Here is a 7,006-nt window from a genome sequence, read left to right as displayed (position 1 = left end):
TTGTAAAATTGTTTATTCACGTACTGGACTGAAGAGTCATTCCTGACCTTGTCAACTCGTTGATTATTTTAAAAACCTCTTAGCCTCCTCACCTTCAGGAAATTTGACCCAAGTTTCTCTCGTCATCGGTAAGCCCCTTCATTCTAGGTAACATCGCAGTAAATCGTCACTGGATTTTCTCCAAACTCAGTACATCCTTTTTAAGGTAGGCTACCAAAAACTGAACAGAAATTTAAGGGCAGACAACATTCTGTTATGCACTTCAATACTTCTGTTTTCAGGAGCTTCCGCTTTGCTCACTAGTAACACACCTGGCTGAGTCAAAAGGATGGGAATTCAAGTCGTACTACAAGATGGGTTCATCATATAAGATGACATGTCAGTGCAGGACTGAAGGAGATACTGCCTCTTGGGGTGATTATCCTGGTTAGTAAATGCAAGTCTCTCGCTCTTTCTTTCTTTCTTTCTTTCTTTCGAGTAATTACTCTTCAAGTCAGCCCATATAACCATAACAGAGCAACTAGTCACTTATCTAAAACAAAAACAGAATTACCTAGAAAAACTCAGCAGGTCTGGAAGCATCGGTGGAGAAGAAATCAGTTAACGTTTCGAGCCTTCACGGCCCTTCGGCAGAACTGAAGCATAGTTAGGAGAAAGGTGAAATATAAGCTGGTTTAAGGTGGGGGGGGGCGGGGGGAGAGAGAAGTTGAGGGTGTGGTGATTGTGGAGATAAGCAAGCAGTGATAGGAGCACATAATCAAAAGATGTCACAGACAAAAGGATCAAAGAGGTGTTGAAGGTGGTGATATTGTCTAAGAAAAGTGCTAATTAAGAATGGAAGACAGGACACTCAAAGTACAGCTCTAGTGGGGGTGGGGTGGAAAGACTAACAAGGTTTTAGTTTTAGATTTAAAAATAATGGAAATAGGTGGGGAAAGAAGAATCTATATAAATTATTGAAAAAAAGGGGGGGGGGGTGGAGAAACGGGGTGGGGATGGGGGGAGGGGGAGTTTAAGATCTAAAGTTGTTGAATTCAATATTCAGCCCGGAAGGCTGTAAAGTGCCTAGTTGGAAGATGAGGTGCTGTTCCTCCAGTTTGCGTTGGGCTTCACTGGAACAATGCAGCAAGCCAAGGACAGACATGTGGGCAAGAGAACAGGGTGGAGTGTTAAAATGGCAAGCGACAGGGAGGTTTGGGTCTTTCTTGTGGACAGACCGCAGGTGTTCTGCAAAACGGTCGCCCAGTTTGCGTTTGGTCTCCCCAATGTAGAGGAGACCGCATTGGGAGCAACGAATGCAGTAGACTAAGTTAGGGGAAATGCAAGTGAAATGCTGCTTCACTTGAAAGGAGTGTTTGGGCCCTTGGACGGTGAGGAGAGAGGAAGTGAAGGGGCAGGTGTTGCATCTTCTGCGTGGGCATGGGGAGGTGCCATAGGTGGGGGTTGAGGAGTAGGGGGTGATGGAGGAGTGGACCAGGGTGTCCCGGAGGGAATGATCCCTACGGAATGCCGTCGGGGGGGGGGTGAAGGGAAGATGTGTTTGGTGGTGGCATCATGCTGGAGTTGGCGGAAATGGCGGAGGATGATCCTTTGAATGCAGAGGCTGGTGGGGTGATAAGTGAGGACAAGGGGGACCCTATCATGTTTCTGGGAAGGAGGAGAAGGCGTGAGGGAGGATGCGCGGGATATGGGCCGGACACGGTTGAGGGCCCTGTCGACGACCGTGGATGGAAAACCTCGGTTAAGGAAGAAGGAGGACATGTCAGAGGAGCTGTTTTTGAAGGTAGCGTCATCAGAACAGATGCATCTGCATCTGCTCCTATCACTGCTTGCTTATCTCCACAATCACCACACCCTCAACTTCTCTCTCCACTCCCCCCCCGCCCCCCGCACCTTAAACCAGCTTATATTTCACCCCTCTCCTAACTATGCTTCAGTTCTGCCGAAGGGCCGTGAAGGCTCGAAACGTTAACTGATTTCTTCTCCACCGATGCTGCCAGACCTGCTGAGTTTTTCCAGGTAATTCTGTTTTTGTTTTGGATTTCCAGCATCCGCAGTAGCTTTTAGCTTTTTGTTTTAGTCACTTATCTAAGTTGCTGCATATTGCAGGGTTCTCAAGCTATCCTGTTTCTGAGGCACCCCTCCTGCTCCTCAAAATTCCATGGACATCCCCCCATCCTTGTAATATAAAAACTATAAAATTAGCTATACAATTAAACATTATTGTTGCCCTACTTATTTAGTTTGAAACTTGTTGAATAACCTGCTCATTGACACTCAGTTTCAGTTCTACCAAGGCAACTCAGCTTCGGTTCCACCAGGGCCAATCAGCTCCTGACTTCATTACAGCCTGGGTCCAAACATGGACAGGAGAGCTGAACTCCCGAGGTGAGATGAGCATGACTGCCCTTGACATCAAGGCAGCATTTGACCAAGTGTGACATCAAGGAGCCCTAGCAAAGCTGGAGTCAATGGGAATCAGGGGAAAACTCTCCACTGGTTGGGGTCATGCCTAGCACAAAGGAAGATGGTTGTGGTTGTTGGATGTCAATCACCTCAGCTCCAGGACATCACTGCAGGAGTTCCTCAGGGTAGTGTCCTAGGCCCAACCATATTCAGCTGCTTCATCAATGACCTTCCCTTTATCTCAAGTCAGAAGTGGGAATGTTCGCTAATGATTGCACAATTTTCAGCACCATTTGCAACCCCTCAGATACTGGAGTAGTCTGTGCCCATATGCAGCAAGGCCTGGGCAACATTCAGGCTATCTGATAAGTGGCAAGTAACATTCGTGCCACACAAGTGCCAGGCAATGACCATCTCCAACAAGAGAGAATCCAACCATCGCCCCTTGACATTCAATAGCATTAACATCACTATATTCGCCACTATCAATATCCTAGGGGTTAGCACTGACCAGAAATTGAACTGGACCAGCCATATAAATACTGTGCCTACAACAGCAGGTCAGAGGCTGGGAATTCTGCGGAGAATAATTCACCTCCTGCTCTCCAAAGTCTGTCCACAACCAACAAGGCACAAGTCAAGAGTGTGTTGGAATACTCTTCACTTGCCTGGATGAGTGCAGCTTCAACAACACTCAAGAAGCATGATACCATCCAGGACAAAGCAGCCCGCTTGATTGGCACCCCATCCACCACTGACGCGCAGTGGCAGCAGTGTGTACATCTACAAGGTGCTCTGTAGCAACTCACCAAGGCTCCTTCGATAGCACCTTCCAAACCTGTGAGCTCTACCAACTAAAAGGACAAGGGCAGCAGGTGCATGGGAACACCACCACCTGCAAATTACCCTCTAAGTCACACATCACCCTGACTTGGAACTATATTGCCGTTCCTTCACTGTCACTGGGTTAAAATCCTGGAACTCCCTCCCAAAGAGCACTGTGGGTGAACCTACAGCACATGGACTGCAGCGGTTCAAGAGGGCAGCTCACCACCACCTTCTCAAGGGCATTTAGGGATGGGCAATAAATGCTGACCTGGCTAACAACACTCACATGCTGTTAAAGAATAAAAAAAACCTGACAAGATGTGGAGTATCTTTGAAAAGCACTCACTTAATGTTCATCCTGGCTCAGTCACGCTGAAGTTAGTAGACTGTTGCCAAGGTTGGTAAAGCTATACTGAAGTTAATGGACTGTCGCTAAGGTCAGTAAAGTGCTTCTGGAGCTGATCTGAGTGCTGATGAGACCAATTGAGCTGATGGCATTAACAGCTTTAGTTTCTCCTCTTGGCTGTTACTAGCAAGTTGAGTGAAATGTTCCTTCTAAAACTGGGAACATTTTTACCTCTCCTTGATAACACGGTGGACTGACGACTGAGTCTTGGGGTCAGGTGGCAGTTTTCCAGTTCCTCATGTCCTGTGTGGGGCCAAGGCAAAGGCCAGGGACTGAAGTGATAAGAGTGTTGGTGTCAATCAGTGATTCAGAGTTGGAAGCTAAAACTCTATGCCCTGGATATGAAAACCTTCCGAGATCGGCATTAAATCGATTTTATATTGCCTGTGCGTGAAAACAGTGAGTCACAAGCAGATCCTTTGAGACCTTATTGGAAACCAGACTGCTGGCTAACCAAACTGCAAAAGTAACTCCTACAGAGAGACAGAGAGAAACATAATTAAACATTCAGAATCAAACATGTCCTTCTTCCCTTAACTGAGGTTTCCCACCCACTGTGGTTGACAAGGCCCTCAACCATGCCCAACCCATCTCCCAAGCCTCTGCCCTCACACCTTCCCCTCCCTCTCAGAACCATGATAGGGTCCCCCTCGTCCTCACTTTTCACCCCACCAGCCTCCACATTCAAATGATCATCCTGCGCCATTTCCACCAACTCCAGCATGATGCCACTACCAAACACATCTTCCCCTCTACCCCCTGTGAGCGGACACCCTGGTCCACTCCTCCATCACTCCCAACACCTCCTCCCCTTCCCACACAATCGCAGAAGGTGCAACAAATGCCCCTTTACCTCCTCCCTCCTCACCGTCCAAGGGCCCAAACACTCCTATCAGGCGAAGCACCTCCTTCAATTTGGTCTACTGCATTCACTGCTCTCAACATGGTCTCCTCTACATTGGGGAGCCCAAATGCAGACTGAGTGACTGCTTTGCGGAACACCTTCGGTCTGTCCGCAAGCAGACCTTCCTGTCGCCTGCCATTTCAACACACCATCCAGCTCTCATACCCACATGTCCATACTTGGCCTGCTGCAATGTTCCAGTGAAGCTCAACACAAACTGGAGAAACAGCACCTCATCTGCCGATTAGGCACTTTACAGCCTTCCGGCTTTAACATTGAGTTCTACAACTTCAGACCATGAACTCTCTTCCCCCATCTTCACCCCCTTTTTCATCCCCCCCCCACCTTTTTACATTTATATGTATTTTTTATCCACTTATTCTCATTTTTATTCATTTGTTTTATCCCCTTTTCCCCAACCACTACCCCCTCCCCCACCCCAACCCCAAAAAGGGCCATTTGTTACTTGTTCCATGTTGTTCTTTCAGAGTGCTTACCCTTGTTCTACTATTAACATGTTCTTTCTTACCTTTATGTCATTATCAGCTCCTCCTTTAGCCATTACCACTATCAGTAACACTCCCTTTGTCTTTCTGTCCATGACATTTTTTATCAATCTCTCTTTAGCCCCCCCCACCCTATCACTGGCCTTCTATCCAGCTCCTTCTGCTCCACCCCACCTTAAACAATATCAATTTCATCACACTTCTACTTCTCTTTAGCGCTGAAGAGGGGTCATACAGGCTCACATCAACTGTTTCTCTCTGCACAGACGCTGTCAGACCTGCTGAGTTTGTCCAGCATTTTCTGCTTTTATTTCAGGTTTCCAGCATCTGCAGTATTTTGCTTTTATCCTAAACATTCAGCTCTTTGACTTTTCTGCTGCAAGGTCATAGCACTGAAATGTTAATTGCTTCTCTCTCCACAGACCCTCCCAGACCTTCTGAGCATTTCCAGCATTTTTTATTTTTATTTCAGACTTCCAGCATTCACAGTATTTTGCTTTTTTGTTCAAAACTGTTAGCTGCAAAACAACTTGGGCTATATTGAGAATATGAAAAGGTGCTAAACAAATTCCAGCCTTTTTCCATCTTATATAACTCAGTTTCTCATTGCACATTAGTCACTTAAAGTTACCTCGCCTGGATCCTTAAATCCCTTTACTCAACATGTTCCCCCATTTATCCCTTGGTGTTTTATCAGCTGAATGAAAATACAGTAAAAACTCTCAATTACTTTGTGTGAAGGCACTTATTAAAAAGGCAGTGTTTGGGAAGAAATTGTATTGAGTAAATGAAAGTACACAATAAATGTGCACAAGGATATCATTGTGATTCTGCAAATATCTTTCTTCTATTAATAAGTTTTACACAACTATTAGAATGATACATTCCACCATTCCCTAGGTTGACCAGGCATAAAATAATGGGGCAGATCAGAATCCAGAGATTAGAGATGAATAGCCTGTTGGCATTCAGTGTAGTGCCTGTGTCTCAGCATGTCTTCAGGTAAAAATTGTAAAAAGAAATCCCTGTAATTTTCGCATTCTGTTTTCAGGATATTAGTCTGGAATGAACTGCTGTTTTTATCTTCCAATATAATTCATCTATTTTTGAAATAGCAAACTCATTACCACCTGCTTACCTGTGTAGTCTGCTTACAATGATAATCAATTCATACACTACATCCTGGTAAAACCATCACATTTATCAAAATGATTACACAAAAGAGCTGCTAAATGATGAATTACTGAAGTGTGGGTGGTCCCTCATTGGCTGTTCTACTTGTGTACATAACAGCTCTAAACTCCTGTCTGGTATTCACAGATAATGAGTCCCTAACTATCCATTAACCTGTTTATTCTAAGCATACTGCAACTGCAGGTCAGTAAGGACAAAAGGGCTTTAAGTCTTCAACTATGGACTTTAAAACACTCCAATCCAAAATTTCCATGAAGACCATAAACAGCAGCATTTAAGGAACTAAAACGACATTTTATGTTGCTCAGTTGGAGAAGAAATCACAAGTGATGACTTTTGCACCATACTCTACAATGGATCATGTCAGAATAGGAACGACCCATGGATTACTTAGCATTGTTAGGTAGAAAATAATGTTGACGAGCTTATATTTTGTATTTATAAATAAAAGATGAACAAGTTATGCAAAATCAAATCTGGTTTAATGAGGTTTGCTTAATTCTGCAACATTGTCGCGGCATAGTCACACATCAGTTAGCTGCAGTTCCGCCCCATACAGCTTATATGCAACTGCCGCCAGCACCACACCAATCATCTCTGCAATCAGTGTTTTTAATTAGGTTAATTAATTTGTATCAAGCCTCCTGGGGATGAGGTTCAGTGATGCTGACGAGGCAGACAAAACAGATCTTCCTTCGGTTCTAATGAAGACTCTAGCTGCTCCACAATGACGGTGAATAATAAATCAGTGTTTCTCAGGTA

The sequence above is a fragment of the Cetorhinus maximus genome, chromosome 21 (assembly GCF_964194155.1).
Source record: "Cetorhinus maximus chromosome 21, sCetMax3.hap1.1, whole genome shotgun sequence".
In the NCBI taxonomy this organism is placed as follows: Eukaryota; Metazoa; Chordata; class Chondrichthyes; order Lamniformes; family Cetorhinidae; genus Cetorhinus; species Cetorhinus maximus.
This window is presented reverse-complemented; position numbering follows the sequence as displayed.